The sequence below is a fragment of the Dipodomys merriami genome, unplaced genomic scaffold (genome assembly GCF_024711535.1).
Source record: "Dipodomys merriami isolate MVZ:Mamm:240054 unplaced genomic scaffold, mDipMer1.0.p SCAF_5, whole genome shotgun sequence".
NCBI classification, from domain to species: Eukaryota; Metazoa; Chordata; class Mammalia; order Rodentia; family Heteromyidae; genus Dipodomys; species Dipodomys merriami.
In genome coordinates, this window is record NW_027206068.1 from 71668275 (window position 1) to 71689621 (window position 21347).

General features: G+C 37.9%; 2 long non-coding RNA genes across 2 annotated transcripts in view; both read left to right on the plus strand.

The window, feature by feature from the left end:
* Positions 1-21347, plus strand: part of LOC138809895 (uncharacterized) — a 112482-nt gene that overhangs the window by 51800 nt on the left and 39335 nt on the right. The window lies entirely within an intron of this gene.
* Positions 1-21347, plus strand: part of LOC138809896 (uncharacterized) — a 57306-nt gene that overhangs the window by 5318 nt on the left and 30641 nt on the right. The window lies entirely within an intron of this gene.

The window sequence follows — 21347 nt, forward strand, 5'->3', positions numbered from 1 at the left end:
TTAACCATCCAGGTATCACATACAAGTGGAGTCACCCAGAATATATCCTTTGTCTTATTTGTTTTTGTGTTGTTGCCAGTAACAGAGCTTCTTTCCTTATGCAGGGAACATGATAGTCAGATAAATGTATATGCATATTATTGTTTCTTTGTTTATTCTTCTATTAATATACATTTAGACCACAATGAGTTTTGAATAAGATCAACAATTTTATGAATCACTCTCCATGTAGGAAGTGAAAAATATATAAAAATATTGTTCTTCAGAAGGAAACAGTAAAAATTTGAGGATGAATAATGATATTGAAACATTCTCTCAACACATTTAGCTACCAAGCATATGCAAAATAGACAATTTGAGATGACAGAACTTGTAAATATACAAACATACCAGGTTTAAAAGATGTAAGGTTAGCCGGGCGCTGGTGGCTCATGCCTGTAATCCTAGCTACTCAGGAGGCTGAGATCTGAGGATCACGGATCAAAGCCAGCCCTGCCCGGGAGAGAGACTGTGAGACTCCTATCTCCAATAAATCACCAGAAAACCGGAAGTGGCGCTGTAGCTCAAGTGGTAGAGCTCTCGCCTTGAGCTGAAGAGCTGAGGGACAGCGCCCAGGCCCAGAGTTCAAGCCCCATGATCGACAAAAAAAAAAAAAAAAAAAGATGTAAGGTGAAAATAAAATTAAAATAGCTCATTAATATTTTAAAAATATTTATCATGCATAATACATCTATTATGATCTTTGAGGTGTCAGCCTCTCAAATGTTGGGAAATACAAAGGTGTGTTACCATGCCTGGTTATTTGTATTTTTTAATTAGGAAATTTCATTCATTTACATTCAAAGTTGATATCCATATGTAATTTTGTAATTTTTTTTATTTGTCTCAAGTCTTTTGTTCCTTGTTTGTCTTTTTAGTTTGTAGTTTTCTGCGATGATAGAGACTGACTCTTCTTTTTCTCTTTGTGTATCTGCTGTGTTTTTGTATGGTATGCCTTTCTGTGTTTTCATGATGTTTGTTAACATCCTTTGGCTTCTAGTGTAGGATATTCTGAAGTATTCATTTATCAGAAGGCCTCTCTTGTACTAACCAATGTTCTTAGCTTCTGTTTGTCTTTATACATATTTCCCTTATTTGTCGGCAATAGTTTTAACAGTTTTTTTTCCTTGTAAAGATGCTGTACAGAGGGGTTACAGTTACATGAGTAAGGTAATGAGTACATTTCTTGTCCAGCATTGTTATCTCTTCCTTTGTTTTTCTTCTACTATCCCTTTCCACCCTCACCTCCCCCGCCCCAAAGTTGTAAAGTTCATTTCCAACATAGTGTCTTGTGAGTATCGTTGTTGCAATGGGTCATCCTGTGTCCTTGTTTCAGCATTTTGTTATTCCCCTTCCCCTCCCCAAATTAGATAAATGCATATACAAGATGCAAGGTACCAAAATCAAATACAGTGACAACAGAGATATACCATTGGAGGAAGAACATACAACAGAAACAACAAAAAAATCACATAGTACATTACAAACAACAACAAAGAAAAACTTCTTGTGTTCCATATCTTGGGGTTCATTTCACTTAGCATCATCTTATATGGTCATATGTACATAGCTTTTGAGCTTTTCTGCTCATCTGCTAAGATTATACTAGACCTATACTAGTTATTGCAAATAAGGGAAACAATGAGACCTATATTTCTTTGGGTCTGGCTTACTTCATTTAATATGAATTTTTTCAAGTCTTTTCATGTCTAAGAAATGGGTCAGTGTCACTCTTTCAGATGGAAGCATAGAATTCACACACATACATACACACACACACACACACACACACACACACACACACTTACACATGGCACATTTTCTTGATCCATTCATCTACTTAGGAGCATCTGGGTTGGTTCCATATCTTAGCCATGGTGAACACTGCTGCGATAAACATAGTTGTGCTAGTAACTTCAGTATGGTCTTGTTTGTGATCATTGGGGTAAATGGCTACAAGTGGGATTGCTGGGTCATAGGGGAGCTCTATGTGTAGTTTTTTGAGGAACCTCCATACTGCTTTCTAAAATGGTTGAACAAGTTTACCCTTCTACCAACAATGCAATCGGGTTCCCTTTTGGCCACATCCCCTCCAGCATCTGTTGTTACTGGGTTTCTTGATTATAGCCATTCTAGCTGGGGTGAGGTAGAATCTCAATGTTGTTTTGCATTTTTAAGAAACACAAAGAAGTTGAGCATTTCTTCATGTGTCTATTGGCTATTCTTCTTTCCCCTTCAGAGAAGTCATTAGCCATACAACAGACAAGAGCCTCATATCTAAAATATACTTAGAACTCAAAAAATTAAATTCCTCCCAAAACAAACCTTCAAAGAAAAAACTGCCCCATTAATAAGTGGGCTAAAGACTTAGATCGACAATAGTTATATTGGGTGTAGTATTCTTGGTATTCCTTCCCTTGCCTTTACTTCCTTTATTCTTCATTTTGAATGTGCCAGTCCATTCCCTCTGGATCCATACATGTTTGCTAAGACATCTCTTATTAGTTTGCTCGGGGTCTTCTTAGTCTTAGTGCTTCCCTCTCGCGGTTTTAGAGTTCTCTCTCTATTTTATACTTTTGTATTTTAAACATGACACATCATGGGGAGAATGGTTCTTGGTCAAATCTCAGGTGTTGGGTCTTTTCTACCTGGAGGTCTACATCTTCCTCAAATTGAGACATTTTTAACTGAGTTCCTTCAATAAGTTTGTTTATTTTAAAATGTTTATTATCTTTAAGTAGCTGTACAAACATGTCAGTTTATGAGTATCCACCTTGATCACTCTTTTCACCATCTCCCCATCTCTCCCAACCCAACCTACCCCAATTTTCCTAGTTCTGTTTTTACCTATATACATTGAATATTATGACTGTCCTCACTCACCTATCCTCGCTTTGTTTTAATGTGCCTTTTCCCTTCCCTTTGCCATCTAGAATTCTCAAAGAATATTTGTTCATTTAATGATATCCATAAGTCTTGGAAGCTATATTCATTCTGTGTGTGTGTGTGTGTGTGTGTGTGTGTGTGTGTGTGTGTGTGTGTGTGTGTGTGTGTGTGTGTGTGTGTGTGTGTGTGTGTGTGATGCTTACCTGGCCCCCTGGCCAGGGATACAGCTTGTAATTGCTGCTCTCAGGACTCTGTCTTACAGGGCTTCTTCCTCTTCTTCTCTGAGCTCTACTCCTTTTCTTTTGTCACTGCCTTGAAATGAAGCAGCTGTTCACTTGTTGATTTTGTTCTTTGTAGTATGGGATTGCTGGACTCCTCATATTTCTATTGGACATATGAATGTAGAAAGTCAGTTCCTAAGGATACTAATAATGCTCAGATAGGATCTGATCTGAGTTGTACCTTCTAACATATTATATTCAGTTAGCAAAAAGCAAGATTTATCCAATGTAATTAGTTCATAATTGTAAAACACCAGGCAAGGCAAAGGTGGGTATGAGTTTTAATATAAGAAAATCTCTTTTGACCTTTTATAAGGTTGTCATGATAATACTCTTTGTCTAAAAAAATGTGTGGAGAGATTACAAGGAATGCATAAAATTTCCTCTTATATCTCTCTCCTTCCTTGCATTGGCTCTTTTCATTGGAAGCTTTTATTTTTTCAGTTTATGGGGGTGTTTTATTAGAAAACACTTTTTAAATTCCTGCTAGGCATTTATTTGAAAGGTCTCAAGGTAAAAAGCACAACACACGTATATTAACTTACTCTACTGTCCCAGTTGATTAGCCTCTCAGAAAAATAATTTCAGTCCTTAAAAGAGCAAAAGGAAACATTAGGTCCATTTATTCAAATCAACACCATTGTGAGAAATCAGGAATCCTGCTGTCTCTCCACAGCCCACACGATGCTCTTTCTACCTCTGGAAGAGAAGTTTCAAGGGTAAGCAAGGTCAGGCCTGGAAGGTGCAGTAGTAAAGGAAATTGTGAGTCATAATTACTTAGGTAGGCAGAGTATTATATACTTTTTCTACTTCAGCTATTTTAATACAGAATCTTATTATACTGGGATGTGATGGTCTTGCCTCAGAAGAAACTGAATCTGAATATGTCCCTCTTTTCAGCTTCTTAAATTCAGCCCCTAAGAACATTTTCTGCTAATAATGACCAGATCCAATTTTTTCTTTTGCCTGAAAAACAAGTTACTTGACAAGAGCTCTGTGGATATTTCAAGCAATTTTTTAGATATAAAGTTTTCTTTATAGACCCCGACAGATTTCAGAGTCATTGTCCAGAATATAGGACACTTGGTGCTACCATTTGGAACTTCCTACCTACTGTGGTCTGAGTGGTAAGAGTTCCCCTGTGGATGAATGGAGGGAAGAGATCTAGATCATTGCTTCTATTTAAAGAAAACTGTCCTCTGAACAATTCAGTGTAAGACAGGGAAATGGAATGGGGTTAATGGCAAGGACAGGCAGGTAGCAGACAAAGGTAGAAAAGTTAGAGAAAAGTTGGAAACAGAGGAATGAGAAAAAGAGGGGTGGTGAATATAAAGTTAATGTAACAGAGATATGCAGGACAGAGAAGAGATGGAGACAAGAAGTACAGTGTGGGTGAAGCAAAAAGAAAAGAAAGGCATTGAGATTAAAAGGAGAACCAGAAGAAGAAAAAAAGAAAACCAGGAGAAACAAGGCAAAAGGCAGAGCTCGGGGTAGGGAGCTCAGAACCAAAGGAGAACCGAGCGTCTGCAGTTCAGACTGGTTCTTCAGAGCAAAGAAATTTACTTTGAAGTAGACTTATGAGACAAAATTATAACATGATCACAAAATCATGCATTATTTCAGTGTTCTGACTGAAATGCAATAGAGGCCTTCTGAGAATAAAATGGCTAATACTTATTATACATAAGCATGTTCATATATACGCAATTATTTATATCTGTAGACATATATATGTATACTCACATACACACATATATACATACACACACACACACTCACACACACACACACACACACACACACCCTTGCTCTCCATACTTCCATTATATAGAATATAAAAATATGTCCCATTTGGGATCCTATTTGTTTAATTAGCAAAAGCATAAGATCATTCCTATGCTATCCACCATCAGAAAAAAAGACAAAACAAAACAAAAAAACCTTAAAACAGAAAAGCAGGACGTCTGACGATTGACCTATCCTTCCATCATTTTTCTGATTCCATCATGGGAAGAGGTTCAGTCTTCCCATCATGTCTGCCACAACTACTGAGGTTCCTTTTTCTCCCACTGTGAGCTCAGTGAGCTGGTCTCCACTACCACTCTGTCACTGATGTCCTGTGCCCTGATAGCGTGGGCTGGTGATGAAGAGACCCTACTGACCTTGAGGCTTCACCTTCACTAGCTCTACTCTCTGCCCCTTCACATCCCTGTACCATCTGTCCTAAAGACTTCAAGAATCTACCCAAAGACCACTGCCCTCTTCTTCCCATCCTTCCTTCTCTGCATAAAAGAAGCCCCCCCCCCAATTTTGCCATGTATAGTTCTTCTTCCAAGAATTTGGTGATTGATCAAGAGGGGCTTGATTTCTTTAAAAGTCAAATTTTAAAACCTTCAGCTCACAACAGTCTGCTTGCTTTCTTCTGGTCAAGAGCAATTAGTACTTGGAGGAGGGAGAGAGTAACTTTTTCATTCTAAATTTGTAGAATTCTAAAGCAAAGAAATAATGTAATAGGTCACTCTCCCATAGTATTTTTTCTAGACAATATTCAGAATGTTTTAGATGTCAAAAGTTCTGCAAAGATATATGCCACTGATTTTTTAAAAGCAGAAAGCCAAGTTTCAGAGTAGTTATATATCTTACTGAAGATTATTCCAATAATCATAATAAAGTTTGGAGTGAGGTTCTCATCTGGCCTCAGATTTTTTTTTTCTGTCAGTCCTTGGTCTTGAATTCTGGGCCTGGGCTACTGTCCCTCAGCTCTTCAGCTCAAGTCGAGCACTCTACCACTTGAGTCACAGCTCCACTTCTGGTTTTCTGGTGGTTGATTGGAAATAAGAGTCTCATGGACTTTCCTGCCTGGGCTGGCTTTGAACTGTGATCCTCAGATCTCAGCCTCCTGAGTAGCTAAGATTACAGGCGTGAGCCACTGGCACCCTGCTGGCCTCAGATCTTTTATTACTTACACAGTGAACATTAAGATACTCCCAGGTCAGGTAAAGCCACTTGGTCTGTTGGTAACTTCAGGCCTGTAAATAGGAAAGCTAGTTAATTTTGATATAAACTTACAAAGGATCATATCCATTTCTTCTTAAGCCGATCTTATATCTCTGAGGAATTACATTGTTTTAAACATAAACTTTCAATTGATTTGTAGATACAATAACACATAAAACCCAAATGTTCAAAAAGAGATCGGAACTGTGTGTCACACACATCTACAATAATAAAGCAAGTGTTAAAAATAATGAACACTCGAGTCCTGGCAGGATGGTGCATTGCTAATATCACAGGAGTATCATAGTTGAAGGCTGGCTCAGGAAAACCATCAGAGAGACCCTTCTTGTCAACATACAAGCCAGACAAGGTGGCACATGCATATGATCCTAATTCCATGGGCAGTCATAGCTAGGAGCAGTGTGGTTTAAGGTCAGCCTTAGGGAAAAAAATACATGAAATCCTATCTGAAACTGAAGCATAAAAAAAACCTTTCTCTGTGGCTCAAATTGTGGAAGCACCTGTCTAACAAATATTGAATTCAAATTCCTAGTACAACCAAAAAATGTTCAGAAAAAATAAGCAGAACTTAAAGCAAGAAAGAAAAAAGAAAGAAAGAAAATAACAAGACCAGAAGGATGGTAGAAAAAAATAAATGTAAAGAAAACAGACTTCATGGAACAAGGGCTATAGCAATACGTATCACTGTTTGGGATGGATTTATAGAGAGGCCAATATATTATACATATCTATTACATGATGAGTTTTACTTTTAGTAAAACTGCTTTTGTTTAAAACATGAGGAATTGGCATTTTCTAGACTCCCAGAAGTTGCATCTTGGAGCTAATTGTGTGATCGCACAAAAAATTAGAAATAGATTCAACAGCTTATGGTGAAGAACATTTTTGAAAAATAATTACTTTACTCCCACTTCCCCAATCCCCACCACTTTTACAATCTTGAAGTACTTATCATTTCTGGCATTTAGACCAGGTGCAGGCTTACATGTCTTTGTGTGATTATTTGATTGATTATCTTCCTCGCTCTGCAGTAGGCTATTTGATGACAAGGCTCTTACTTGATTTGACTCACAAGTGTAGCTTGAACATTCCTCACTATCAATGTCTGTCAGAGGGAAGGTGTTGCAATTAGTATGTTTGCACTGAATAAATAGCTTTGTAATCCTAGAAAGCAAGTGGAAGGAGAGTTCAGAGAATCAACTTTAACACATCACTAGTGACTTTCGATGACAGAGTAGGAAATGAAGCTGGGGTAAAGGGTCATCTTTGACAATTACCATTTTGCAACTGATGTAAAGACCCTCCATGAGGTTCTTCAACATATAAGGACATGTTGATATATAAGTTGGGGACATAGTTATTAGACTGAAGCCTACATGCTGAGTAGGACTGCTTATGTTTCAGCTACCTTGCCCTTAAATGTTTCTTTTGACATTTTCTTTTGTAATTGAACAGAATTGCTTCTTCTTCAAAGAAGAACATTAGGAGGCAGCAATGGATGTTCTTCAGGTCCAAGTGAATACAGTTCTGGCACCTCTTGAGAATATAGTGAAAATGAAATCTTTAACCTAGGTTTAAATTTCTACCTGGATGGCCAGAAGAAAATCTAGATAATGTTGATGAGGATGGGGAGAAATGAAAATGTGTGTCTACTGCTGACAGAAACCATGAATGCTAGAGACACTTTGGAAAGCAATGCTCTTTCCTCAAATAATTGAATCCAGAATTAGTATGTGACCCAGTGTTTCTACCCCTAGGTATGTATCTAAGAGAATTGAAATCATACATAGCTATAAGATATGTATACAAGCATTGATGACAGTGTGAAGTTTGGTAGTTCAAATGTCCACCAGCAGATCAGTGGGCAAGGAAAATGTGGCATAACTGTGAGAACAATAGAGAAGTAGAGCTGATAAGATATTGTACCTGAGAGGATATTATAGGAAATGGCACACAAAATTAAGGAAACCATGGTCTGATTTATGTGAAGTGGAGAATCAGGAAGTCAATGATGCAATTCAGTTTGAATCTGAAAACCCCAGATGCAGAGGTGCCACTGTCTAGGAAAAGAACAAACTCACCCTCCCAACACTTCCTCAGCTGATGAAACTGCCATGGGATTGGATGGTAGTGAGGATATTCTTTACGCAATCTGCCGGCTCAAATGTGAATCTCTCCAGAAACTTTGTAAACAAGCCTGCTGAGGAATATTACTAGCTATCTGGATATCCTTCAAACTGACCTATGATTAACCATCACACACTGGATAATGATGTAGCTTAGTGGTAGAGTGCTTCTCTAGCATTCATATTATGATCTTGGGTTACATGCAAACAAAAAAAATCTCATTATCAGTGTTTTTTATTTACTTTTTTTGTTGGTTGTGGGGCTTGACCTCTGGTCCTGGGTGCTATCCCTCAGCTCTTCAGCTCAAGGTGAGCTCTCTCTCATTTGAGCCACAGTGCCACTTCCAGTTTTCTGAAGACAATGCTCTCATGGACTTTTCTGTCCAGGCTGGCTTTGAACTGTGATCCTCAGATCTTAGCCTCCTGAGTAGCTAGGATTATATGTGTGAGCCACCAGCACCTGGCTCAGCATCACTGTTTAACAAAACAAAAAAGATTAATTATCACACTATGCAATAACATTATTTGATCATTAAAATGGAATGAAATTGTAAAATATATATGTGTATATATATGTATATATATGTATATATATGTATATATATGTATATATATATATATATATAGTGCTAGTTTGATGAATCTTAGACACATGCCAAATGAAGCTAATATGCTATATTATTTAATTTATATGAAAGTTTACACAGGGAAATCTGAAAAGAATGAAAATGGATTACTTGTTGATTAACATTATGGAGAGAGAAGATGGATTTCATGTTGAGGTGACCACATACCATATTGATGATATTTCTGTCAACAATGGTGTACTTGTTTGGTGTCAGGGTCAAAAGATTATAATGGAGAGGAAATGCTCCTATCTCCTGGTAACATTGAAGCCATTGTAATGTCATAGTATGGTGCATTTTTCATTTTCTGGTGACAAACCAACTCCATTCTCATTCATATAAAAGTACAGCAAGAAATGGAGGCTCTCCCGGGAAAATGGTGGATCATCGAAAGCCACCTTTTGATATATCCAGGGGCCAATGGGAGGTATGGAGTTAAGATGGGAAAGTTCACCTCAAGTCAGGATGCCAGGAAAAGTACAGACAGACAGAGACTAGTAGAAATCAAATCTCTTGAATCTTAAACCTCTAAAATATGGAGGGAGAAAACAAACCTTATTCATTCAAACAGAACCTGGAAGGGAGAGAATATTCTTTGTGGTGGTGGTGGCTGTAGCCTGAGGGAAATACTGAATCCTTTGTGGGCTTTTCCCCCCCTCTGCTTTTCTTTTTCTATTTTTCTTTTAACATGACTCCTTGCACCCAACACCTTTGTGAAACAGTTCAACTATGTAGAAAACTGCACATCTGGGTTTGGTATGAAGCATCTCAAACCTGCAAATATACCCTTTTCTTCCATGTACTATGGCTCATCTGGTCACTGTCACTTAAGGGCATCAAGCCAGCTCAATACAAAAGGAAGAACAAAAATCCCCCAGTTCCATGAGAGGAAAACAGCCACGTGGCTAGCTCCTACCTGCAACTGCTTCTCAGAGTGGTAGCAGAATTCCCATGATCCCACTGGGGCTGGGCAAAGCAAGTTGGCTGGTTTTTATTTTAATGTGGCTGCTACTTAATTATTTTTAACCAGATGTCTTTGCAAATTAAGTTTTCTTTGAGAATTTCATAAATGGTACTTTACAGTAAAACCTTAAGATTTAATTTTTATTCTAATTTAAAAAAATAATAATTGATTGGAAAAGTACTCAGAAAGTGTGATTAAATATACGTCTCTGTTGGGCAAGGACCATATTCCCTTGGGAATTCTTACTACAGCATGCTTTCCTTGTCGGGACAAACATGGCAAGTGCTTCACTAGAACCTTCTCATTTTAAAATTAACTTCAAATAGTTATACAAATAGGTTTCAATTGAACATGTCCATTTATGTGTGTAATGCATCAATATCAGTGTCACCCCTTATGTCCTCCTCCCTCCCTTACCCATCTAAACTATCCCTACTCATCTCAAATTCCTTAGTTCCATTTTCAGGTATGTGTATTGGGTATTATGACTTTATTCACTGGTCATTTGTACAATCCCTCTCAAGCCCAGATGATCCAGTGGGTTTGGGGAAACAGGGTCAGAAGGAAATTTCAGCATCAGCAGTGGCACAGACTGCCACACAAATATCCTTGAGAGGTGGTAGTTAATTGCTAAGTCTCTTATGACACAGGACAGTCTAAAAAGAAATGGGCAAGGAAAAGTTATTTCTCCTTCAAACAGCAGCGTTAGAGATTTTTCTGTATTTTATCTCATCCTGGGGCAACCTGAGCAAAGCACAAGCAAGTGGAAGAGAAAAGGATTTAAGAGTGTCAGGGTATTTTTTCCTTCCAGTAAAGTACCACACTAACTAGCTCCTGGAGCATGACTTAGAACTGGAAAGTCAGATCTACTTCTACGAAAGATCCCAGCAGACAACAAACCTTAACCTTCACTAAGGAATGAAAATTGTTTTGGAATTTTTTTGTTTTTATGCTTATTTCTTTTTCCTTTTGTTTACTCTCACTGGCCTCCTTTGTCCTTACTCTTTTATACTTCCTTTTTGTACACATTTGAAAATCTTGACAGTATCACTTTCTTCTACAAAAACAAAACTCTTTGCCTACTGATGAGTATATCAGATACCTGTACACATTCCCCTTCCATCTTACTTCTTCCATCACTTTTCCTGATCTTAAGAGCTTAGTCCTCGCCCTTACAATAGTACACACAAAAAACCCAGGCACTAGTACATTAATCATGATTGGTATTGATTGATCTACCAGTTGAATCTTACTATATGTAACATTTTCTTTGGGTTTTGGGCAGGAGAAGTTAGTAAGCTGATACACACCCAGAAATGGCTCAACAATCCAGCTAATGCCCAAACCAGTGAGATTATAGAGATGAAAAAGATTTGGGTGCTGTTTGCCAGAGATTCATACCTGTAATCCTAGGTACTCAGTAGGCTGAGATCTGAGAGTCTCAGTTCAAAGCCAACTCAGGAAGGAAATTGGTGAGACTTTTTATCTCCAATTAACCACCAAAAAGCTGGACATGGAACTGTGGCTTAAGTGGTAGAGTTTCTAGCCTTGAGCAAAATATTTAAGGGACAGTGCCTAGGTCCTGAGTTCAAGCCTCAGAACAAGCAGACATGTACAAAAATCCTAAATCACAGTCTTCAAATGAGTAATATCCAATATAGAAATATCAGAAATAGGACAAAGAAGGAAAATCCAACACCTCAGGAAATCAATGATTGCACAACAAAGAATGAATATGACAGCAAAATGGAGTTAGCTCCATATCCTGAGTTCAGATGAAGGTTAATAAGAATATTCAATGAAAGATGACATCTACAGGATACTTGAACATAAAGAGAACACAAAAAATGAAGGAATGAAATGAGAAATATATAAAAAGTTAAATTCCAACTAAATACAAAGAATGAAATGAGCTCAAAGAGAATAGAGCTAAACAGCTAAAATAGATAAAGGGAAACACAGATAAATTATTGAAGTAAAGAAGTCAGTAGAAGCCATGAGAAAAGACCTCAAAAGAAATATAAAAACTGAATAATAGTCAAACTGAAGCCAACAGATGAAAAATAAAGTAGAAAATGAGTCAACATTGAAGGCAAGTTGTTAATTTGTAAGAGGGAAAAAATCAGATTGCTTACATAGGGAAACAGCAGATGTATCATCAGAAACTTTAAAAGCAAGCGGGCCTTAGAATGGCATATTTCAAGCACTGTAAGTTAACAGCTGCTAACCAAGAGTATTCTAAGAAGGAAATTTATCTTTCACAATTGATGGACAAATAAAAACATTCCATGATAAACCAAACCAAAACAATCTATTACCATCAGACTAGCACTAAAGAAGATATGAAAAGAAATTCTGCTTACAGAAGATGATTAACATAAACAGGAAAAAAGTGGAGAAAACATATCCTATTACATGAGTATATAAATAAGAGTTACAGGAAAAGAAACTTTATTTTTTTGGTAGGGAATGGCAAGAACTAATACATATCTTTAAATTTTCCAAAGATTGGCATTGAATTCAATTCTCAAATCAAATGACATAAGGTGACTAGGTGGATAAAAAGATGCAATCATCTTTTATCTGTAAGAAACAAAACTATTGGCAAAAAAGACTGGGAAATGTCTTTCGATAAAATCATGAAAGCAGGAAGGAGTAGTTGTACTCTTACAAAGTAGATTTTAATTTAATAAGGTGAACTCTCTAACAAAAAGGTATAACAATTCTTAACATCTAAATACCAAATATCATAGCATCCAACTTTGTTAAACCACTACTATTGGACTCAAAGCCACAATCAGACCAAAGCACAAAGATAGTTTGAGGCTCCATTATCTTATTCTCACCAACAGGTCATCAAACCAAAAAATCAACCATTTTTCCATTACGTCTTCATAGCCTTAAGAGACTACTGCTAAACATTCATGTGTATTATAGTATTTGAGAGAGTGAAATGCCAAAAGATTATGGGCTTGAAGTCAAGTAACCACAGGTGGTTTCTCATAGTTACTGAACTTCTCTAAGCCTCAGGTTCTCTATTGTTGTATCTCCAACGTAGGATCATAGTCCTTCCCTTACTGCGAGGGATCAGTATAATGTAGATTAAATACTTGGCTGATACTAGGTGTACAATAAGTATTATGGTTTGGATCTGAAATAGTTCTTAAAGACTCATCTATTGAAGACTTAGTCCTCAGTGTAGCAGGGTTCAGAGGTGAGGCCTTAGAGATGAATGGGCCATGAGGTTTTTAACTGAATGCATGAATCCTCTTTTTTGTATATTTTTTATTGTAAAGATACTGTACAGAGGGGTTACAGTTACATGAGCAAGCTAATGAGTCCATTCCCTATCGAGCATTGTTACCTCCTCCTCTGATTTTCCCCTACCATTCCTTCCTTCCCCACCTCCCCAACTCCTCCCCTGCCTCGAAGTTGTAAAATTCTTTTTCAACTTAGTGTCTTGTACCTCTCATTGTTACAATGTATCCTTATTTCAGCATTTTGTTATTTCCCTTCCCCTTCCCAAATTAGAAAAATGTATGTACAAGATGCAGGGGACTGGAATCAAATACAGTGAAAACAGGGGTTATACCATGGGAGGGATAACATCCAAAAGAAACCAAAAAAAATCATATGGTACATTAAAAATACATTAAAAAGAGCTGGGAAGGTGGCTCAGTGTTAGAGTGCTTGCCTTGCATGCATGAGGCCTTGGGTTCGATTCCTCAGCATAAGCAGAAAAAGCTGGAAGTGGCGCTGTGGCTCAAGTGGTAGAGTGCTATCTTGAGCTGAAGAGCTGAGGGACAGTGCCCAGGCCTGGAGTTCAGGCCCCATGACTGACACAAACAAACAAATAAACAAAAAAACATTAAAAACAACAGCGAAAAGACTTGGAAAAATTTATAAAATAAGTGAAGTAAGCCAGGCCCAAAGAAACATAGGTCCCATGGTTTCCCTTATTTGCAGTGACTAGTCTATGTCTAGGGCAAGCAGAAAAGGTCAAAAGCTATGTACATATGACCATATAAGATGATGCTGAATGAAATGAACCCCAAGATAGAGACACAAGTGGTTGTATCTTTCTTGACATGAATCCTCTTCTGAGCTCATGGTTAAAGGGACTGTTAGGAAGCTGGACCTTGCTGGAGCAAGGAGGTGCCTGAGAAGTGCCCTTGAGAACCAAAGAGTATACCTTCTTTCCCAAGTAACCTTCCCCATCTCTCTCCCCCTTTCTGGTCCACATGTGGTGAGCAGTTTGTCTCAATCTTTCCCTTCCACCATGACTGCCTCAACCTTTGCCTTCTACCATGATGTTCCTGCCTCAGAACTTGTCTCAAAGCATTGGAGCCACCCATGAATTCAGGAGACTGACTTCTGAGGATTACGATTTGAAATCTGCCCAGCCAGGAAAGTCCAGGAGACTCTTAGATCCAATTAACCACACAGACAAAATAGAGCTGGGAGTAGAAGTGTTGCTCAACTGGTAGAGCACTATACTTGAACAAAAAAGCTCAGGGATAGCACCCAGGCCCTGATTGTAAGCCCCAGTACTGGCACACATACAAAATGAGATAGCTGTGCCTTTTGTATGTTGATGAGACTATGATTGCCTTTCATCTTAAGTAATTCACATTATCCTATATTTGGCTTAATAATAATAAAAAATTATAAATAAAAGTAGGCAATATTGATGAAATTCCTAGCTTTTAGAACAGGAGCTTCCTAAAGGGTAATAGGTTATACTTGACAAGATGTTGAAAAGGCATTTTTTTTTTTAGGTTGATGAGTGATGTCACACATCTGCTAATTAGCTAGTCCCACGAGCAAGCCTTCTAACTTCGAAGGAGCTCAGTCTCTGCATTTGAAAAATAAGGCAGGAAAAACAGGAGGAGAGATACAGCTTTGACATACTGAGATGTGGATGTGGGTGATAGGGTACAAAGATACCACCTTAACTCTCAGGGGAAATGTGGCCTGCATAAGATGGTCTTCACTGGGTGTGGGTAGAATGAAACCACAGAAAGTCTGTGATGCAGAGATGAAGGGAGCCTGAATGCTGTTTTCCTCCTGGAGGATTATCACCTCTTTTCCTCTGAATAGAAGACAGTAAGAAGAGAGCTCATTTTCAGATGAATTGTAGAAAATAACAAGTGGAGCATCCCCCCCCAAAAAAAAACCAGCATACACACACACACACACACACACACACACACACACACACACACACACACACACACACACACACACACACACACACACACACACACACACACACACACACACACACACCAAATCTATCACATGATGTTGCATATATTTCTCCTAGTAAAATGCACTTTTTAAATACATTTCTCCAGCTATAATGCTGTAGCTGGTAGAACTCAACAGATTGTATTTCCCCTGGGAAATTTCAATTTATATATCAGTGAGGCTCCTGGATTAAGTAAGTAAGCAGAGAGATGAACAAACATTCCCTCTGAGCAAAATAAACCTGTGAATATTCACGCAGTAGGAAAGAATGCAAATACAGAGAGAGGTGATATATGTCCTCTGTTTTGGACAGGGAGAGGAAATGCAGTAGTCATATTATTACTCTAAGTTCAGACAAAACAATTGAGAAGCAAGAAAGGGTCACTCTGTAATCTGGGTCTCAGAGTTAATTAAGTGGATGAAAGAGGACTGAACATTCTAATTTATGTCTTTATGGCTGTTCTTTCATTAGCAGCAGTCTTCCTATGGACAGCATTCCAATGCCTCAGAGCTGAGCTTGTAAGGGTGAATTCCTTCCCACCATCAGCCAGCCAAAACTCTATGCATGCTTGGACCAGAGATTCAGAAGCAGTGATATACTGATTCATTTCTCTTGAGGGCATTCCCTCTTGGCTCCTGCAGTAGGCGCCATTCTCTTCCTGGCCATTCTCACATTCTCCTCCCATGTTCTTCCTTCTCTTAACCCAGATGTTGATAGCTCTCTTTCAGGTCTGCTATGATAGTAGCCTTTTTCCTCTCTCACACAAGGATTTCTTTGAATATTCATGCTTATTCATCCTTAGGGATTTATTGAATCTCTACTTTCATCTCATTCAATGATGGCAATGGTATGTGGGGACAACAGAATAATTATAGTATCTTCTGTTTAAACATAATTATGTATTGCTAAGTAGCAGTGGCTCATGCCTGTCTCAGTAGGCAGAGATCGAGTCCAGTCTGGGCAAAAAAAATCATGAGACTCCATCTCAAAAACAAACAAACAAACAAATAAACTTGCTAGGTATAGTGGTGACATGATTGACATGTAAGTTGGAGGATCATGGACCAAACGCCGGCAAAGAGTGAGACTTTATCTAAAAAATAACCAGAGCTAGTTGCCAGTGGCTCATGCCTATAATCTTAGCTCCTCAGGAGGCCGAGAGCTGAGGATTTCTATTCAGAGCTAGCCTGGGCAGAAAAGTCTATGAGACTCTTATCTCCAATTAACCATCAAAAAAGCAGAAGAGGAGCTGCGGCTCAAAGTGGAAAAGTGCTAGCCTTGAGTAAGAAAGCTCAGGGTCAGCACCCAAGCCCTAAGTTCAAGCCCAGGACCAACAAAAAAAGCCAGAGCAAAAGTTCTGAAGGTGTGGTGCAAATGGTATAGCATCTAGCTAGTAAGCATAAAGCCCTGAGTTCAAACCTCAGGCCCATCAAAAAATGTAACTATTTATTAAGTATGTATATTATAGTGTACAATGTTTTATGTGTTACACTAAATTCTTATTTCTAGCAAAATTTTCCCTTTTAAGTGGAAATATTTTATTATAGGACACCTATATAGTAGACACAATATCTGGGATCTGTTTGGCTTTCATTTTGTTTTGGTCTATTGACCATCTTCATTTTATTCTATTATTTTCTATTGTGCCAAAAACACTTAAAATGAGATCTGTTTCCAACAAGTTTTTAAGTGTACATTCAGCATTTTAAACTATACACACAGTGTTGTATAAATAACAGATAAAATAATATCCACCTAGACCTTACCTGCCTTACATAGTGAAATTTATTTTTGAGCTTAATAGCAAGTCCTCATGTCCCTCATATAGACCTAGATACCACCGTTCTACTCTTTATTTCCATGATCTGTCAAATAAGTAGGATTACAAACTACTTGTTTGTATGTGCCTGACATTTCTTTCAGCATAAATTTGTCTGGATTAGTTGTTACTTATGAAATGATCTGCTAAGGCTGAGTAAAATTACATATATATATTTATATATGTAATATATGTGTGTAATATATAATTTTATGACATACATGTTAGTATATATTTCTATCATCAATCTATCATCTATCTATCCATCTATCTATCTATCTAACATTTTCTGTGTCCATCCACCTGTCAGTAGGCATTTTAGGTTCTTGATTCTTGTGAGTAAAATTGCAATAAAAGTAGGAATGCTACTACCTCTAAAAGGCCTAATTTTCATTTCTTTTGTATATACACACAGAAGTAGGTTTGCTGGATCATATGATAATTCTACTTTTTTCATGTATATTTTTATTGTAAAAATACTGTACAGAGGGGTCACAGTTACATGAGAAGGATAATGAGTACATTTCCTATGGAGCATTGTTACTTCCTCCTTTGTTTTTTCCCTACCACCTCTTCCCTCCCCACCTCCGCAACCCCTCCTTCCCCACTCTCCTCACACGAAATTGTAAAGTTCATTTTCAACATAGTGTCTTGTACATCTCACTAATACAATGGGTCAACCTGTATCCTTATTTAAGCATTTTGGTATATCCCTCCCCAAATTATAAAAATGTATATACAAGATGCAGGACACCGGAATCAGATACAGATAATTCTACTTTTTAAAAAGACTGTCATACTGCTTCACATACTGGTTCTACCTTTGATTTTCTGACTAGAAGTTACCAATGTTTCCATTTCTCCTTCTCACTAATATGAATAGCCATCCTAATAACTATGAAATATACTTTGTTGTGGTTTGGAGTTGCATTTTCTATATGATTAGTGATGTTGAACATCTTAGGTAGCTTTGGGAATTGTTTATCTTCTTTTTTGGAATGTCGGTTCAAGCCTTCCTTCATATCGAAATGATAATAATACATTCCAAGTTACAAGAGTCCTTGTATATTTTGGAGTTCCTATGATATAGATGGTTTTCAAACATTTTTTCTCATTCTATAGGTTTCTTCTCCACCATTTTGATTATTTGCTGTGCAATGTTTTAATTAGATATAATTCCACTCATCTAACTTTGCTTTCATTGTTTATGTTTCTACTGGTATAAATGAGTTCTTAGAAATCTTAATTGAGTACTGAAAAAGAAAGCATGTTTGGCAATCATGAGATAACCACATACTTAGTCTGACCTAAAGAAACAAAATCTGACCTAAAGAAATAAAAGAATTATGTGGTATTTCAAGAAAAATCTTGTTAATTGTGTCAATAGGTTTGAGAATCTTTTTCCTCACATGGAAGTAAAAGGATATTCTTCACTGTTAATTCATCATTCTACTCAAATAGTGATAAAAATAGACGTTATGATTGAATATTTAATATCATTTTGTCATTGCTTAAAAACACCATCTGCAGGAGGGGAGACAGGGAAGTCATAATGCAAGAGAACAAATGACAGCTGTTTAAATTAAATTTAAAGAAAACTATGTAGGAAAATATAGAAGATGATTTAAATTAATGAGTGCCATTATCCCTGGCAACCACAGGTTTCATAAAACCCTTAATAATTTACCAATGAGGGTGCTAGCTCCTTTCTGCATTTCCTTACCACAATTTCCCGGTAGTCTGGGAACTTCCCAATCTGTCAGAAAGTGCCAGTCAGCAGTTTGCAACACAGGGAATAGAAGAAGCCTGGGAACAAAGCAGGAAAGGGACCAAAAATCCATTGCCAAACTGCTTTGAAGTCAACTCGCTTTACATGATTTCCCAAGGAAATTATGTACATGGCAGCCTCAGGCCTCCCTAGGCTGTGTATTACGTCTCTCGGGAGCAGCAGCAAGGTCATATCCATCTTTATATCTTGCACATTGCTTGCTTCTCATTCCAAATTTCTCCCAACCTTAGCACTTAGCACAGTGCTTGGCATATTCTAAGCATACAGTAAATGCTTGCTGTAACTGAAGTAATAGGAAATAGAATATTTCTTGGATCCTTCCCCAGAACCTAGTGTTCTTTTTTCTCCCTCTTATCTCAATTCTCCATATTTTCCAGCCCTGTGATTTAGGTGGAAAAGAACTTTGGTTGGAACCTACTTTGCTAAGCCAAGGTGGTTGTTGCTTGGTTTTTTTTCAAGAAGAAGACATTCTGGAAATTTGAAGCTACAATTATATAAGTGAGTGAAATGCAGAAGTTACTTTAGGGTTTCAAGAGAAGAATCTTTCAAGAGAAGAATTGAACAAATGAAGCCAATCTTAAAGTCAGAGCAAAGAATGTGAGTGAATTCAGGCTACTAAAGGTTGCAATCTTCAATCAAAGGCAGCCTATCTAGACTACAGATGAGATACTTTGTTGGCTGGTAGGTAGCCTCTAACATAGCTCTCGAGTCCTCTGCCCGCTTCGCAGGAGACCCTCTCAAGGACTCTGAAGGAAGCCTGCAGTCATGTGCTAGGACCTGCATTGGATTCTACCTCTGGTGTTGAGTTGAGCACCTTAGAAACATTCTTAGGAGCAACACCTCTTTTTTGACATGGGAAGAGATTTCAAGAAACTTGATAGAAACTTTATGATGAACAGGCTTCAAGTGTTTTGCTACCTTGAGCACCTCTCTTTGTACACAGTTATTGAACACTGATCATTTTCTGTTACCATCAAACTGAAACTCCATCCAAATAAATATCAACAACTTCTCTGTTGAAGAACACACACACTTACACACTCACACACTCACTCACACACACACACACACACAAGAAATACATTTTTATTTAACACAATTAATTTTCAATGAACTATTTTTTTCAAGCCACTCTGCAGAAGGTCACTTGTCTGAATGCTACATTAGTGCATGGAAGAACTGGTTAGTTTTCAAGTATGGCTCATCCAAACTGATACAGTTGTGACTGGTTACTAATATCAGCTGGTTATGAATAGCAACAATATTGAAGATTCAGTCCTCCTTCAAAGAGTTATAATTCAAATGGACAAATCTAATGAGACGTAACAAGCACTCACTTTGCTAATGAGTTGATAACCTTCAAGAATGGAATTCCTTTTTGATGCCTATTTCTATTTTGCTCTACATGTACACATGGGTAAATTGATTTAAGCCTATTAATATAGGAATAATCACTTACTGGAACAAATGCCTGACCTAAACTAGAAAGCACACAATAGATGTGTGTGCCACTAGATTCACTGATTATGTGTTAGATTTTTATGTCATCTACGTGCATATTACTACAGAATTTTAATTCTGGTGATAGAAGAAGCCTTCCAAGAGTTCAGTACATGAGCAACTGAATAAAATACCTTGTAGGACAAGTAGTCAGGAGTCCTTAATGGATCTTTAGCTTTAGAACCTATTCTTTAAGGAGATATCTGAGGGGATGAGGGATGTAGCTCAGCAGTGTGCATAGCACGTGCAAGGCCTGTGGTTGACCCTTAACATCGCAAAGGTTGAAAAACCTGCATCTCAATGAGAGGAAGGTATTTAGATTGCGAATACCTATGTCAGCCTCAAATGAGATATAAGCTTATCAGCATTGCCTCTGAATCAGTCAGCTAGTTTCCACATACTTTCTCTGTGCACTCTTTGTCTAGCCAGCTTTTAGTCTGTGGTTCACATGAGTACACACTCGCTTTAACCTTCGGTCTTCTGCATTCCCTTCTACCTTATTTTCAACAGTCCTGTTCTATCTTCCCGCTGACCTGTGGTGGTCCTATGTGCCAAGTTCCTGGGGCAGAACATCATTGAAGACAGACATGGTCACTTTCTTTGCTATAGTTCAGATGTTGACTGCCCCAGCTGTTTAAGGCTTGGTGTGTAAGGTGGTGTGCGCTGTGAGAGATGGGCCTGGGAGGTCTTTAGGCTATTGGCAGTGTGCCCTTGAAAGGTACTATATGAACCTGATCTCTTCGTCTTGATGTTTTGCTCTCTGGCAAAGTAGCTTTGTTCCTTCATATCCCTCTGCCATACTGAGCTCATCTGAAGTAAGGGGAGAAATTTCCAGACTATGAAGTGACTGAAATAAAAATATCCTTTTCTAAGTCAATTATCTCAGTCGTTTGTTATAGTGATAGAAGCCAACTAACATTCTCAATGGAGTGAAAGGAAGCATGAACTTAGTGTAGTCAGACTCTTGAAGGGGAGCACATGGTGTAGAGATCTAACCTGCATCTGCGGAGTGATGCCTTTCATCTGAGAATGAGAAGTCTGTTCCCAG